Genomic DNA, 18395 nt, shown 5'->3' with positions numbered 1-18395 from the left:
TTAGTCTTTTTGATGTTCAGTTTTAAACCATATGTACTTATTGGTATGAGTGTTTATGTTTTCCATCAAATACTGTAACTTTTTTAAGTTATCTGTTACTATTAGCGTGTCATCAGCGTATCGTATACTGTTAATTAACTCTCCGTTAATGTTCATACCACAATGTTTTGCTCTAGGAGCGCTTCCTGACATATTGTTTCGCTATATATAATATATTGAATAGTAGTGGAGAAAACACACAACCCTGACGCACACCTCGGCGAATCTCAGTTTCTTCGGTTAACTCATTATCAACCTTGATTTTTGCTGTTTGTCCTCAGTACAACCTGGATATGATATTAATGTCGCGACTGTCGATGTTTTTGCTTCTTAGGATTTCAAACAGCTGTGGTGTCTGACTTTATCGAAGGCCTTCTCAAAATCTATGAAATCTACATAGAGGTCTTGGTTTACATCCAAACATCTTTGCATTAACACACTCAGACCAAACAAAGCTTCCCGCGTTCCCAGTCCACTTCTGAATCCAAACTGTGTGGTGCTTATGTCCTCTTCTAATTTATTAAATATTCTTTTGTGAATTATGTTTAAAAATACTTTTAGTGTGTGGCTCATCAATGCTATAGTTCTCTGGCGTTATTCGTCTTCGGAGTTGTAACAAAAGTAGAGGAGAGCCATTTCTTTGGTATGATGCCTATTCTATAAATTTTTTTAAAGAGGTTCACCATTATTTCAAGTGTGTCGTCGTCGATAGGGCCCTGTTGTGTCGTCTGTAGGTTCTGCCACTGCTACTTCTGGTCTTTCGTCTGCAAAAAGTTCTTCAATGTATTCTGTCCATCTTGCCAGTTTTTCATTTAAATCTGTAATTATTTTACCTGTTTTGTCTTTTACTATGGATGCTTGTTTCACTTTTTTACCTGTTATCTCCTTGATCTTTTTATGCATGTTAAAGCTATCGTACTTTCCTTCATATACTTCTATTTCCTTGCAGTTTTCCAGACCAAACTTCTCTTTGGCTTCTCTAATTTTTCTCTTAATCTCACGGTTCACTTCTTTGTATTTTGTCTTGTTGGCTTTATTTCTTCGCCTTTCCTCCATGAGGTACAAAATTTCGTTTGTCATCTATTCCTTTTTCTTAATTTTGCTTGGAGCTAAGGAGCCTTCACCAGCTGTCATAAGGGCCTTTTCTATCTCCATCCATTTGTCCTCTACATTGGCTGTGTTACTATTTTTTGCAGCGAGGTTTCTAAGATCGTTGTTTACCTGTTCTCTTGTCCTTTCCAGTATAGTTGCATCTTTCAGTTGCTTAACGTCTATCTTTTGTTTAGCTGCATTTTTTGTAGTTTCTTGAATCTTATATTTACTACAGCCACCACCGCATTATTATCCGATTCTATATCAGTGCCTGGATAGGTTTTTGTAGACGTGATGGAGTTTTTAAACCGGCTTCTGTATATAGTCGATTTGATTCCTGACGATGTTGTCTGGAAACCGACTAAAAGAATCTTAATACATCTATTATGTATAAACCTCCTCAAGAAATGCGTAGGTATTTAAATAAATAAATAGTATAAATAAAATCTGGACAGTACAAACAAAAATGGAACGTTTGGCGGAATATTTGAAAAACACATTTCAGTCGAATAAAGGAGCCAATAATTTACAATGGAATCAAATAATTCAAGATAAATCAGAAATGAAATTTAACATAGGTATAAAGAATCCCCTAAGGAAATAAAGAAAATATTAATCTTAAAAAAGCACCTCGATATGATCGGGTGAGAAGAGAAATATTGAAAAAGCTTACAAGAAAAGCGTTAGTAAAAATAGTCAAGATAATATAATTGAAATATATTTCAATTAATTGGAAACCTCAGAGATCATAATAACAGAAAAGTCAGGAAAACCACAGAATGAAGTTTCTTTTGAAAATGAAACAAAATGACTTCACCCCCAGTCCACCCAAAGGCAAAGTCACTCGTGTATAGATCGGAGTCATAGAACAATAAAGGTAATAAAAAAAGTATTGGAAGGAAAAACTCTGTTCAGCCGTAGAATTAGAATAAGAATTAGAAATATGCTTTATTGTCATGAAAAATTGTACAATTTTATCGACAAAGCTTATGAAAAGTCGCGAAAACAAAACAATAACAATACAATAATTAAAAAAATATATATAATAATAATATTTTTTTTTATATTTTAAAATATAAAAAATATTTTAAAAAAAAACAAAAAAAAAAAATATATATATATATATATATATATATATATATATATATAATAATAATATCTCGCTGAAGGTGCTGCGCTGGAACATCAGCCGGTGCTCACTCAAGCGGGACGACCGAGACAGCGTATGAAATGGACTGTGTCCATGAACGAAAACATCCTGCGCTTTTACTATAAGGTGACAAACCTCGGTCAAGAAGCAATCGGCTACCGACAACAACTGTATGCCGAATTTTGCACGGAGTACCCAAATATTCAAGTATCTGAACAACGAGTAGCAGATCAATACCGGGTAATCATCAGAAATAATCTTATCCCTGAGACTAGACGCGATGCCATCAAAAGCGAAGTCGAAAGGGAAATTAATAACCAAGAGCTAGTTGTGGATCAAGTCCCTAACGAAACACATGAGCAGATTCCCGAGCCTGCCATACAAGAAACTCAACCTGACAATACACATGAGAACAACAACGAGTTGCACGATAGTCTGATAAACGAAATGGCACGAGCCGTACAAGAGTTTAGTGGAACAAACCCACTTAGCAGACCACCGCTACCAAGAATAAACTCTTGTAAGAAACTAGGTGCGCTGTTACAAATTATGAACACTGAAGTCCTACCCAATTATGTCGTAGAAGCTCAAACATTGGAGTATTTGCATATGATGATCTACTGTGCAGCAACATCTATTGCTAATGTAATGGGCGTTAAGATCAGAACACGACGGGGTACTAACAACGAAAGGACAGGCGACAGAATTGCACCTTGGGAAAAACGGCTGCAAAGAAAAGTTGAATCGTTGCGAAGGGATATTGGTCGAATAACGGAATATGTTCGAGGAACAACGAATAGAAAATTAATTAGAAGAGCTGAAGAAATAATGCGAAATACTCCGAGACACTCACAGCATGATCCAGAAAACAACACAGCTGAACATTGCCTGGACACTTTAAAACAAAAACTCTCCGTTTATTCAGGCCGTCTAAGGAGATACAAAGTCAGCAACAATAGAAAATGCGACAACATACTCTTTGAGCATTCAGAGAAAGCGTTTTATAGGAAACTTAACTCCACTGTAGAAAATGAAAATAAAGTATACCCAAGTCAAGAAGAAATTCACGAGTTTTGGGGAAACCAACTTTCAACGCCAGCTACTCATAACAACAATGCTGGATGGATTGAAGACACAACGAACAACTGTCAACATTACAATAATATCCCTTACGAACCTTTCACCACTGAAGAAGTCTCGAATACTATCAAAGAGCTTCACAACTGGAAATCTCCTGGCCCGGACGGAGTCCAGAACTTCTGGCTAAAGAAGTTTTGGAGTGTTTATGAGCGATTGTCAATTTTAATTAATTATGTTATTTCTAATCCGCAGGAAATACCATCATTCCTTACTAAGGGGACCACTTATTTAATACCGAAGGATCAAAATAACACCCAAGATCCAGCCAAGTACCGCCCGATTACTTGTCTACCTACATTGTACAAATTGGTCACATCCTGTGTAGCTCGGCGTATCTACCAACACTGTGCTCTAAATAATATCATAGAGCCTCAACAGAAAGGATGCGCTAAGGGTTCCATGGGCTGTAAAGAACAGCTTATTATCGACTTAGTCATTTCTAACCAGGCATATATCAAAAAACGAAATCTCTTTACTGCTTTCATTGACTACAAGAAAGCGTTTGATTCAGTGCCGCATGCATGGCTTATCGATGTATTGAAAATATATAAAGTCGATGATAATATAGTGACCTTTTTAAAGCATATAATGACTGAATGGAAGACAAAAATTCACCTTCAAATACCCGGTGAAAACAATATCGAAACTGAAGATATCCCAATTAACCGGGGGCTTTTCCAGGGGGACTCCTTGAGTCCACTTTGGTTCTGCCTAGCAATGAACCCACTATCTCAGCTACTGAATTCCACTGACTCAGGCTTTAGCATCAAAAATAACAATACTGTTGTAGCGAAGCTTAATCATTTGTTGTATATGGATGATCTAAAATTAATGGCTTCAACTCGAAAACACCTAGATCAGATGCTAAAAACTGTAGAAACCTTCTCTAATGATATTAGTATGCACTTCGGTCTAGACAAGTGCCGTATCTTAAATATAGTCAGAGGAAAGGTTCAGCCCGGTGGTTTTGATATGCAAAATGGCCAGAACATCGAGGCCATGGGTGAAAATGATGTGTATAAATATCTCGGTGTAAATCAAGCGCGGAAAATTGACCATAAACAAATGAAAACTGAACTAACTTCTGAATTTGTACGAAGGGTAAGACAGCTTAATCGGTCATATCTCAATAGTAAAAATTTGTTTAAGGCATTAAATACGTACGCCTTTTCCGCGCTTAGCTACTCATTTGGTATTATCAAGTGGTCAAAAACCGATATAGAAAGTCTTCAGCGGAAAGCAAGAACACTTCTCACAAAGGCACACAACCATCATCCTCGCAGTGCAGTAGAGAGAACAACATTACCGCGGTACCTAGGAGGAAGAGGACTCATGGACATAGGTGAGCAATTGGATAAACAAGTGGCTAACTTGAGAACTTATTTTCAGGCACAGGCTGAATCATCTACTTTACATCGTGCAATCTGCGCAGTAGATGACTCAACGCCGCTTAAACTGAGGGAACAAGAAATGCGCATAAACCACCTATCTAAGGACGAAAAAATGCGCACCTGGGTGGGTAAACCACTGCATGGACGGCATCTCAATGAGGTCAACCAAGAATATGTCGACAGTAGAGCGTCAAACTATTGGTTGGTATCAGGAAAGATGTTTCCCGAGACAGAAGGTTTCCTACTTGCCATTCAGGATCAGGTTATTCCAACTAGAAATTACCTGAAGTACATTGTAAAAGATCCTCAGATCCAAAACGACAAATGCCGATATGGATGTCAAGCCCAAGAATCCATCCAACATCTTACCGGGGGCTGCCAGGCGTTTGTCGGAACTGATTATAAAGAACGCCATGACTCAGTAGGAAAGATTCTCCACCAAGAACTAGCTAACAAACTTGGACTTCTCCAAACCGATCATCTTCCTTATTATCAATATGTCCCTGATAGAATGCTTGAAAACGACAACTACAAGCTATACTGGGATCGCACTGTGCTCACAGACCAAACAGTGGCGCATAATAGACCGGATCTCATTCTAGTTAATAAACTTACTAGGCAAACAACATTAATAGAGGTGGCGATACCTAACAACAATAATCTGCGTGTTAAGCACAACGAAAAAATCGCCAAGTATAGAGATCTCGAAATACAAATAAGGAGACAATGGAGAATGGAAAGTACCCAGACAATACCTATTATTCTTTCTACTACTGGAATCATTCCAAAGAACCTCATAGAAAACATCAAAAAGCTGGGTCTAAATGAACATCTTTACAAGACTATGCAGAAAGCTGTGCTGCTCTCGACCTCCAGATGCGTGCGAAAATTTTTGGGAGATACTCCGGCGTACCAAGTCACCTAGGGCTCGATAACACGGAAAGAGTCCCACCAGAGCTCAATCCTTTTGATACCCTAGGTATCTGGGATGAGTGAATTTTCCCCTTAGAGGGAGTGCGGGCCGTATGGCTAAATCTGGATAATAATATAATATATCTAACAATAAAAATCAATTAAATAAAAAAAAAATAATAATAATGAAGTAAACAGAAACAATCAATTGCAAAATTTAAAAATTTAAATAAATTGCACACCCTTATACTTATAATAATGTACCTTAGTACATAACTAATAAGTTTAAAAGTTAGGCTGCTGCATATGACACCCAAATATAGATAAAAAAAACTACTTGTACAAAGAGTACTGTAATTTCTTAGTTATTGATGAAGAAATTCTTCTACTGAATAATATGGTCTTTGAGATGGATAGGCTTTTGTCATTTTACGGAATTTAGAGAAAGATATTGCAGATTTACATAAGTTGTAGAGGGAGATGATTGTACAGTTTTTTTGCGAAATATAATATAGATTTTTTACTAACTCAGAGGAGGGGGTCGGTAAATAGACGTCAAAGGTAGAATTTCTTGTGAAATAGTCATGATTCGGTCTTACTGGAAAGACATGTAGATGTTTACGAATTAAGGAAACACTTTCTAAAATATGTGTATAAAGAAGGAAGAGTTACAATCCTGTGATCTTTGAAGTAGCTTGTGCAATATGTTATTCCTCCGAGGCCAAACAGATATCGTATTGCTCTTTTTTGTAATTTGAAAATAACATCGGATTGGGCAACTATACCAGAACCCCAAAAAGGAAGACCATATGGAAGATGTGACTCGAGCAAAGAAAAATATTATATTTTGGACGATGCTAAATTGAGTTCCTTCGAAACAGATCTTATAGCACAGCAAGCTGAAGATAATTTCTTCCTTAACACATCGATATGAAGGGAACATTTAAGGTTGCTGTCTAAAAAAATACCAAGAAATTTTACAGAATCAACGGTACCGATCTGGCTGTTATTAAGAAGTAAGGGTTGAAGAGCTCCTTCATAAGATAATGTTACTGTTTTATCTGCGTTAAACGAGGGCAAATTAGAGTCGGACCAGGTTTTTATTGTAAGTAGATCAGAAGTTATAGTAGCATGAAGAGTTGCAATATTTGAGTTGCTCCAAGTGATGCTGCTATCATCAGCAAAAAGAAAGATTTTTCCATCGATTTTTAAACTAGTGATGTCATTAATAAAGATAAAGAATAGTAAAGGACCCAATACTGAACCTTGAGATACAGGTACTCCACATACAATGTTTTTGAGACTAGTGTCTGTATCATTTGTTCGAACCAGTTTTTTCCTATCATCCAAGTGTATTGGAACCAATTCAAAGAAATACCTCGAATTTCGTAGAAATTTAGTTTCTTTTTATCAAAATGTCTTGATTTACACAAACAAGAGCTTTGGCGTAGTCACAAAAAACGGTGGCAGTGTGAAGATTATTGTTCAGTGCTTGGTAAACGTCATGTAGTACAGAAAACATGGCATCACTGGCATCAATGGTACATTTATTATTTAAAAAGCCGAACTGATTTTGTGATAAAATGTTGTTTTCAACGAGAAAAGACATAACATAAATATCTATAAGTCGGGCTTTTATGAGTCTCTCAATAATTTTGGAAAGTACCGGTAGTAGTGCAATAGGTCTATAATTGCAGGTATTAGATCTTTCTTCCACCCTTATGAAAAGGAATAATGATGGCTGTCTTTAGGCACTCTGGAAATTTACCTCTCTCAAAAGAATCATTAATTAGTGAAGTGAGGACTTCCAACAAATTTTCAGGGAGATTTGAAAAAAAAAATTATCGATAGACCATCAGTACTACAGGAAGATTTGCTTTTAATACTATTGATTGTTAGGATCAGTTCAGATTTATCAACTGGTTTTATAAAGAATGAATTAGAGACCTTTCTTGAACTAGGGAGATAGGAAATAGGATCTTGTTGTGGCAAAATAGGTGATGTAATATTTTTACTCACATTAACAAAGTATTCATTTAGATTTTCAGGGTCTGGAAGAGAAAACATTTGAGAAGTGTTGGTTTTATTTCGAAGATCGTTTATTATGTACCAAGTTTCTTTTGCAACACTTTTAGAGCTTCCCAGGCGGTTTTGATAGTACACTTTTTTAGCTGATTTTATAAGTTTAAGATAGATTGCCCTGTACTTGGTGATATATTCAGTGACAGAGACGTTGGTCGTAAATTTCTTGATGTAGAGTAGTGAACGCATATTCTTAGCTGATATTCGGATACCTTTAGTAGTCCAGGGCTTACGATGTTTTGGCTTAATTGCAATTAAAGAAAATGCTTTATTGAAGATACAGACAAGCTTATTTAAAAAATCACGGAAATTATAGTCCACGTCCAAAGAAGGAAATTGCCATTCAGATTTATGCATAAGTTTTGGAATTAACGAAAGTTCCGGGTGGAAAAATCTTGCCTAAACGCCGGGTTTTCGAGGGGGGTTTGCTGAAGATATTAAACTTCGTATAAATTGCTTCATGATCAGATAGTCCAGCATTAATAATTGTCGGGCGGACATCAATGGGTGAGAAATCTGAGACAATATAATCAATTATGGTAGATGAAGTTTTTGTAATCCTTGTAGGAGAATCAACGTGCATTGTTATAGAATAGAATAGAAATTTGCTTTATCGTCATGAAAAATTGTACAATTTTATCGACAAAGCTTATAAAAAGTCAAGAAAACAAAACAATAACACTTCAATTTACTAAAATTTCATAAATCGTCAAGACATTTAAAATAATAATAATAATGAAGTTAAACAGAAAGAATTAATTGCAAAATTTAAATAAATTGCAAATTGCATAGTCTACCTAGTAATTAATAAGTTTAAAAGCTAAGCTGCTGCAAATGACACCCAAATATAAATAAAAAAAATAATAAAAATACTACTTGTGCAAAGGGTACTGTAATTTCTTAGTTATTGATTAAGAAAATCTTCTACTGAATAATATGGTATTTCAGATAGGTAGGCTTTTGTCAGTTTACGGAATTTGGAGAAAGATGCTGCAGATTTAAGTTGTAGAGGCAGATGGTTGTAAAGTTTTTTTGCGGAATATAATATAGATTTCTTTACTAACTCAGAGGACGGGGTCGGTAAATAGACGTCAAAGGTAGAATTTCTCGTGAAGTAGTCATGATTAGGTCTTGGCGGAATGACATGTAGTGTTTACGAATTAAGCAAACAGTTTCTAAAATATACAAAGATGGAAGGGAGGGTTAAAATTCCGTGATTTTTGAAGTAATTTCTGCAATGTGTTGTTCTTTTGAGGATAAACAGATATCTTCTTGCTCTTTTTGTAATTTAAAAATACCATTGAATTGGGCAGCTGTACCAGAACCCCAAAAAGGAAGACCATAACGAAGATGTGTCTCGAACAAAGAAAAATATGTCATTTTGGAAGATGCTAAATTTGTCCATTCGAAACAGATCTTATAGCATAGCAAGCTGAAGATAGTTTCTTCCTTAGCAAATCGATATGGAGGGACCATTTAAGACTGCTGTCTAAAAAAATTCCAAGAAATTTTACAGAATCAACGGTACTGATCTGGCTGTTATTAAGAAGTAAGGGTTGAAGAGCTCCTTTATAAGATAATGCTACTATTTTATCTACGTTAAACGAGAGTAAATTAGAGTCACACCAGGTTTTTATTTTAAGTAGATCAGAAGTTATAGTAGCATGAAGAGTTGAAATATTTTGAGTTGCTCCAAGTGATACTGGTATCATCAGCAAAAAGAAAGACTTTTCCATCGATTTTTAAACTAGTGATGTCATTAATAAAGGCAAGGAAAAGTAGAGGACCCAATACTGAACCTTGAGGTACCCCACATACGTTTTTGAGACTAGAGTCTGTATCATTTGCTCTAACCAGTTGTTTCCTATCATCCAAGTTAGATTGGAACCAATCTAAAGCAATATCTCGAATTCCGTAGAAATTTAGTGTTTTTATCAAAATGTTATGATTTACACAATCAAAAGATTTGGCGTAGTCACAAAAAACGGTGGCAGTGTGAAGATTAATAATTTTTAAACCATCACCTTTTTATTTTTGTCCTCTTTCTCCACACCAATTTTCGTATCTTTAAATTACTCATAACATATATTATTATAATAAAAACTATCGATAATACGTGTGAAAATGTAACCCTCAAAGTTCAAAATGGGTATACGTTAAAAAAATGCATTTTCTCGGCTTTCCATGGAGCAATTTCCTTCATTCTTTTTTTGTTTCCTAATAACTCGAGTAGAGCCATCGAACTAACGCATTACTAAATATCAAACTTGCTTTTGTTTTGTTATAATAGATTAATTTTTTTATAAGAACAGAAAACTACATATTTTTTCCAGTTGTTGACTTTTTTTTTAGATAAACTTACTACAAGTGTATCTTTTAAAGTTAAAAACATAAATATTCTTATTTGAAAGCTGTATAATTATTTAAACAATTTTTATTTAAACAAGTTAAAATTTTGTGTTATAATAAATAAATTAATTTATTATAACAAAACAAGAGCAAGTCTGACATTTAATAATACGTTAGTTCGATGGCTCTACTCGAGTTACTTGGGAACAAAAAAAGAATGAAGGAAATTGCTCCATGAAAAGCCGAGAAAATGCATTTTTTTAACGTATACCGATTTTGAACTTTGAGGGTTACATTTTCTCCAACCTAATTTTTGATTGGAATTTTGCTATTTTTACACGCCTCTATGCAGAATTTAATTGCGGTGAATTTTTATTTGGGTGTTTTTGGTGTAAAGTTAAAATCTTTGGAGTTATAGAGCAAAAATTGAAAAAAACACGATTTTCGGGCGCCATTTTGTTTATAAAAAAAGTAGCACACCATCTGCGGACTTTGCATACCCATATTATTAATACATAAAATAATAAGATTCGATTCCAGCAATAAAATTACTGGTAAATAACTTTTCCCAAAAATGGCCTATTCTCCGATAATCAGCCCAGACTAATCATAAAATACTGAAGCAGGTTGGTCGTATAGAAAATCAAGATGAAGTTAATGGCTTTTAAGATATCCGGTTCCCTTAATTTGGCTAGAAGATATCGACTATTAGAGTTATTGGTTAATCTAACTGTTGGTGGAGTCAAAGGATCCAGATTTATAGATGGTTCTAAAGTATCTTCCTTAATGAAATTGACTTGCGAATAGAAAGGATTCTTAGATTTACAAATTTCGATGGCCTGCTTGTCTGAACATATATTTGTGTTCTTTTTATCCCATGCCTGGATGTTGTGCCACGTTGGCACTACTAGGATCGATTATCTATAATAAGAAATCGAACTTAGCTGACTGAATTGGCAACATTTCGCACGCCTACGAGTATGTTATTATCAAAATATTGTACCTTCGTCTTTGATAGTGTCACGTATTACTGACGCACTGTTGCCAAAGGTTCGCAGAATTTTCGAAAAACGGAAGGTTACTATCTTTCGAATTAATATTGATAGCGAGCTGATGTAGCCTCTTAAATAAGTAAGTGTAGAATCAGTCCAACTCTTGCACTATGCGGATCTAGTAAAAAGTCTTCTTCTTCTTCTTATTCTTCCTCGTTTCAATCAATTCTGTTTGTTTATTGGCAGATTGATACCTCTATGCAAGACCGGATTTACACTCAGTCCTGTTGTACAGGGAATTGGGCAAGGAAGTGGGCAGCGTGAATGTGTAAATAGCTCACTCGCGCTGCCGCTGCTCATGCTACTGCCATTGCACGGCGCTCCCCAAAAAGTCGGTTTTTGGGACGGAAGTCAAACGAGAGGCGTCGCGAATGCGAGTGAGCATTACTCATTAGGACATTGCCGACATTGGTGAGGACTGGTGTGAATACCTCACTCGCGTCGATATCGTATTTCGGGCAATATTTCCGACAGCGGCATTAGCAGTGGCAAAGGCTAAGTAAAAATCCGGCATTTGTGTTGTGGCTGTATTGGATCTTGTTTCTGATGCATATGTCATTAAATTCTTTACTTTATCTCAGTGTTAATAAGTCGGTTCTGCCATATAGTGTTATTAAGGAATCCTCCCAGTCTATTTGATTTTTGTACTTGATTTTTCACTTCTTTGTCCAGGTCTCTGTAGCTATTTTGTTCGAGGTATTTTGTTTTCAATACTTGTTCAATACTGATACCATCAATTTCTATTTTACATCTGATTGGTTCTTTACTGATTACTATTGTTTTAGTAATCCCTACACATCAGGGTAGAAGGGATAAAGATTATATTTATGTTGTTTTAGTTTTGTGCTTTTGCTTCTTTTGCTCTTTTGTTAATAATCTTTTCACGCTCTCTTCACCTTGGTATATCAGTATTGAGACATCTGCGCAAAAGAATATTTTTAATTCTGTGTTTTCCATTCTGTATCCTCTTCCTTTGTTGACTTTCTGGATGGATTTATCCATGACTAAAAGAAAGAGCATAGGCCTCAATGGGTTCCCGATAGTAAAAGTTAAGTGAAGAAAATCTATTGAGCTGAAAGATTAAAAAAAAAGGTAATTGTGAATGCAGAGCAACATAATATTATTATTTTTATTCAATACCTTCTTATATTTTCATTAAATTTTCTTAATACCTAGTCTTAAAAATATTTTATTTACAATATATTGTTATTGTTATTATTATGTCGCTACTTATTCCATATTTACTATATTGAGGGCCGGTACTTTTTGTCCCGATTTCGATTAAACCCCGGTTAGAGGAATTTTAGGAGGTTAGAGGAATTTCCCGGTTAGGAAACTAAAGTCAGAAGAAACAAAAGAAAATCTGAAACATGAAATCAACACAAATCTAGACAGAAACCCAGGAAATAATTGCAACGTAGAACAGCAGTGGCAATTCTTCAAAACCTCTATATAAGAGCCAAGTAAGAAAGTACTTACTACAACCAAATGTAAGAAAAAAGAATGGATGACGGAGGAAATTCTAGAGTTGATGAATGAAAGAAGAAAAAAAAAACCATTAATTAGACCCGCTATAAACAGCTTCAAATCCAAATAAGAAGAAAAATTAGGGAGGCTAAAGAAACCTACTTCTCTGAAAAATGTAAAGAAATAGAAGAACTGCAAAACACATATAACAACTTCAACCTACATAAAAAATTCAAAGAACTAGCCGGAATAGGAAATAGAAGAACCTCAAATATATTGCTCGACAAAAATGGAAATATTATAATGGAGACAAAACGAAAACTATGACGATGGAAAGAGTATATTGAGGAACTATTTCATGACCAGAGAGAAGCTAGTACATCCGTAGATAGCCAAATGGGAGATGTAGGCCCAGAGATAACCAAATCAGACGTTAGGCAGGCAATAAACTCTATGAAAACCAATAAATCTGCTGGTCCAGATGAATTGTCTAGCGAGCTGATAAAGTTGGTCAACGAGAAAAACCTGGACATAATAGTAGAACTGTTCAACGCTATCTATACTACAGGAATCATCCCTAGAGAAATGTTGACATCGGCATTTATGTGTTTGCCAAAGAAAGTGAATGCAAAAGAATGCAGTGACTACCGAACCATAATCTTAATGTCACATACCTTGAAAATTCTATTGAAAATTATCCACACCAGAATACACTCTAAACTGGAGCTGGATATTAGTGATACTCATAGCTGATATGGGTTCGGCAATGGTATGGGTACCAGAGAAGCATTATTCCCCTTCAACGTGCTGACACAGAGATGTTTGGATGTTAACCATCCTCTTTACGTCTGTTTTATAGGCTACAATAAAGCGTTTGATAAAGTAAAACATAATCAACTCATGGAAATCCTAAAAAATAAAAACCTGGATGAAAGAGATTTAAGACTAATAACACACCTCTATTACAATCAGCGAGCAATAGTAAGAATTGAAAAAGAAACATCTGAAGAAATGGAAATAAAGAGACAACATCAGATATGCAGATGATACAGTAATAATAGCCGATAGTTTACAAGACCTGCAAAGACTCATGAGTAAAATAGTAAGGTGTAGTAGGGAGTACGGACTCTCTCTCAATATCAAAAAGAAGAAGTTTACGAAAATTAGTAAAAACATCCATAATACTAACGAAATCTTGATAGTAGAGGGCCAGCAGATCGAAAGAGTAAAAAGTACACTTACCTAGGAACACTTATAACAGAAAATAATGACTACACTGCAGAAATAAAAGTCAGAATCGAAAAAGCACGTTCTAATTTTATAAAAATGAAAAAGGTCCTATGTAGTAAAGATTTAACATTAGCTCTTAAAGTACGCCTAACAAAATGTTACGTCTACAGTGTATTATACTATGGAGTGGAATCATGGACGTTAAATGTAGACAATGAGACGACTTAACGCCTTTGAAATGTGGATCTATAGAAGAATTATGAGGGTTTCCTGGGTAGATAGAGTTACGAACAATGAAATACTGAAAAGAATAGGTAAAGAGAAGGAAGTGAACTTACAATTAAAGAAAAGAAGCTGCAGTATCTGAGACATGTGATGCGGGGCGAGAAGTATGGCATCCTACGACTCATAATGCAGGGAAAGATAGATGGCAGAAGAAGCATCGGAAGAAGACGAATTTCATGGTTGAAGAACCTGAGAGAACAGTTTGGATGCAGCTCAAAACAACTATTTAGAGCTACTGCCTCAAAAATTAAAATAGCTATGATGATTGCCAACCTCCGTAGCGGAGATGGCACCTGAAGAAGAAGAGGAATTTTGCATGACAACCAGGGTTTAATAGGGACAGAAAGTACCGAGTACCGGCTCTTAATGTAATAAGGTCCTCTTTTACCTTCGGTTGAGTAGCCACTATCACCTGTAGGATACCCTTTACCATTGATTAATCCTTCCCGAAACCGGTAAGATCGGCAGGTGGATACCTGTGTACCGTTAAATATAAGCGCACCTTAATGTTTACGGTTTGTTTAGTTTTTGTTGACATTCACTTCTTGTTGTTGATTGTTAAACGATCAAAGTATCGGAAGACGGAAGTGTTTCGAGTGTAAATAGCAAAAAGTTAATTGTGATTCTAGAAGAAATCATAAATCTCCTAGTCAACGAGTGAACTATAAATCGAAAGGTAAGTTTTTAAATTGTATTTCACATAGTAACACAACGACCTAGACAATTCGGTATATTATAATAATTATAAGTAGGTTAGGACAAAGTAGGAACTAGTTTTTCATTGTTCTTTCAATTTAACAGATTTACAATTTGAACTAAATGTTGAAGTGAATAGTGTATTTAAATTTTATGATGATATACTTAGGTTGTTAAGAGATTAAAATAAACTACCTACACCGTATTTCTTAATGTTTGATAGCACGTACCTTGTTAAGTACCAAGTATTGTATGTACCTATACCTACCTACTATTATATTCAAAATTAGAGTTTTTGTTGATGTTGAACTCATAATGAACCTAATAATTTTACACGAAGATACTAAATATTTCTATGCTTATTTCCGCACCTTTAACTATACTGCTCAGTAGTGTTCACTGATTTCTTGATTATATCTTCCGAGAACATCGAACATTGTTAGTGCCAGCACTCATCCCTGTCTTAACCATCTAATATAACCCCTCGTTTTGTTGGAATACTTCTAGTATGCTTCTAGTACAGATACAGTCCAGTCGGGTTAGACGAAAATCTTAGCCTAGGTTAGCATCTTGCTTGGCGAGCTGCCCCAAATTTTATTATTTTAACCTTTAGAGAGGGTCAATAGTAGTGTAAATTTACAATCGCGACTGAATTCGGTCGTTGCGTTAGCCGGCACCTTGAAGGAAAACCAAGATGGCGGTTTTTCCACCGGTTTTATATAAAATATAATTCTCTCAATACCTATTAGTATTAGACAAGGCGAAAACGGCGGGTTCTTTGGAGAAAATATTCCCATGAGATTTTTTTGCATACTCACATTCGTGAGACATTTCAGAATTAGATTCAAGAAGTCGCCCACGCGAAAAGTGGTCCAAATTTTTTAATCAAATTGCAAAAATCAATATTTTTGGCAGGAACAAATTTTTTTAGGTTTTTTGGACCATTCTGGATAAAAAAGGTCTCTTATAATTTTTCTCTAAAGTTAATCGTTTTCGAGATAAAATCATTTTAAAATTGAAAAAAACGAAAAATGGCGACTTTCAAGGCTTAATTACTCGGTTAAAACTTATTACTATGAAAATCAGAAAGTAACTAAATCAAAGTTTAAAGCCCCCCCTACAAGATCCTGAAGAAATTTTTGTCATTATTTGATTACTAAGTTACACATTTACAGCCGCGTCAATACGATCTTACCACTCATTATTAATAATTAAAAATAACAGCTTGGTAATAAATTAATGACACAAATTTCTTCAGGATCATGAAGGGGGGGGGGCTTTAAATTTGATTTAGTCACTTTCTGACTTTCATAATAATCATTTTTAACCGAGTTATTAAGTCTTAAAAATGGCCATTTTCGCGTTTTTCAAATTTTAAATTGCTTATAACTCGAACACGATCAACTTTAGAGAAAAATTATAAGACACCTTTTCTGTCCGGAATGGTCCGAAGAATTAAAAAAAAATTTTCTCCGGGCCGAAAATATTAATTTTTGCAATTTGATTAAAAAACATTGTTAAAAAAAATTGGACTACTTTTCGCGTGGCCGACTTCTTGAACCTTATTCTGGGGTGTCTCACGAATGTGATTATGCAAAAAAAACCTAATGGGAATATTTTTCCAACGAACCCGCCGTTTTCTTCTTGTCTATATTGATTTTAGCAAAAAATTGGAAGAGATCCAAATTGTTTAAAATTCAATTCTTTCCATTTCTTAAGTACATTTTTATCGTAAAACTAATAATAAACGAGACACCTAATTCAATACTTATGCATTGTAAATATTAACCCCCCCCCCTCCCTCACGCCGAAAATATAGACCGCACAAAAAAAATTTGTAAGTAAGAAGAAATTGTAGGAAATTGCAATAGCAACAATATAAGTACTTACGATTTTGTCGATATGTTGAAAATACCCGAGATATTGACCGGTGTTACCTTAGCCATAAATTTCATCCATAATTTTTTTTTATATTTTCACAAAAATTTGGTATAAATTTATCAAAAATGAATAAAACAGATAATATTGACAAGAAAAATGTTATATATGTTATATACAGTGCTAGTCAAAAGTCCGTACCCCCCTCGTATCTTTTGATCGGTTATACATATAATAGTGAAATTTGGAGTGAGGAAATAAACGGACGTACGCTTCTTAACTAGTCATGACAGGTGACGTAATAGTGACAGATGACTTTACAGCGCCACTGTGACAGATAATTTTAAATGGGACCTTATGGCAAGTGACACCTCATTTGAAAGGTATTGAAAATATCTCTTCAGTCATACTAATTTTTTTGGGTTTAAGTTGATTTTGATTTTGGTGAATAAATGAAATAAATATAACTTTGTAGTTTCGCATTTAATTCTTAAAAATTAAAATGTCCGCCCATGGTTATTTTGTCAAAAAAGTTGACATTTTTCAGCTCTCTAGTAGTTTTTACGTCAACGTCAACCTTTTTGACAAGTAACCATAGGCGGAGGTTTGAATTATTATTAATTAAATGCGAAACTACAAGTTTATATTATTTCATTTATTCATCCAAATTAGCTTAAACTCAAACAAAATTAGTATAGCTGAATAGGTATTTTCAATACCTATCAAACGAGCTGTCGCTTACCATAGGGTACCATTTAAAATTATCTGTCACAGTGGCGCTGTAAAGTCATCTGTCACTTTTACGTCACCTGTCATGACTAGTTAAGAAGCCTACGTCCGTTCATTTCCTTCCTCCAAATTTCACTATTATAAGTATAACCGGTCAAAAGATACGAGGGGGGGTACGGACTTTTGACTAGCACTGTATGTTTGGAAAAAAAATTTAAACGGGCGATGTATTGACGGTGAGTAGATAATGCCACTCAAATTCAAAAATCCTTTATGGATGGTACGTTAGTCAACTTTTTTTCTCAGTTTTTTGTTAAATTCTCAAAGTAAATATAATAAAGCATAACATATAAAAAAATCGTGATGGAGGTATTTTCCAAAACAAGAGAAAAAAATTCTGAAACTTAGATGTATTGCGCGGTATTCGTTAATACGTCTCAAATTCAAAAATCCTTTATGGATGGATCGTTAGTCAACTTTTTTTCTCAGTTTTTTGTTAAATTCTCAAAGTAAATATACTTAAGCATAACATATAAAAAAATCGTGATGGAGGTATTTTCCAAAACAAGCGAAAAAAATTCTGAAACTTAGATGTATTGCGCGGTATTCGTTAATACGTCTCAAATTCAAAAATCCTTTATGGATGGTACGTTAGTCAACTTTTTTTCTCAGTTTTTTGTTAAATTCTCAAAGTAAATATAACAAAGCATAACATATAAACAAAACGTAATGGAGGTATTTTCCAAAACAAGAGAAAAAAATTCTGAAACTTAAATGTATTGCGGGCTATTCGGTAATACGTCTCAAATTCAAAAATCCTTTATGGATGGTACGTTAGTCAACTTTATTTCTCAGTTTCTTGTTAAATTCTCAAAGTAAATATAATAAAGCATAACATATAAA

The 18395-nt window shown here is 34.7% G+C and overlaps 1 protein-coding gene across 1 annotated transcript in view; it reads left to right on the top strand.

The window, feature by feature from the left end:
- The first annotated feature begins 14703 nt into the window (after positions 1–14703).
- The window catches only part of LOC126886409 (PTB domain-containing adapter protein ced-6), a 299658-nt gene continuing 295966 nt past the window's right edge, over positions 14704–18395 (top strand). The window contains exon 1 of the mRNA XM_050653345.1: positions 14704–14865. The gene's annotated coding sequence lies outside the window, so the exon portion shown is untranslated. The remainder of the gene's footprint in view (positions 14866–18395) is intronic.

The sequence above is a fragment of the Diabrotica virgifera genome, chromosome 6 (genome assembly GCF_917563875.1).
Source record: "Diabrotica virgifera virgifera chromosome 6, PGI_DIABVI_V3a".
In the NCBI taxonomy this organism is placed as follows: Eukaryota; Metazoa; Arthropoda; class Insecta; order Coleoptera; family Chrysomelidae; genus Diabrotica; species Diabrotica virgifera.
Note: the sequence above shows the minus strand (reverse complement) of the source record. Positions and strands in the feature narration are given on the sequence as shown.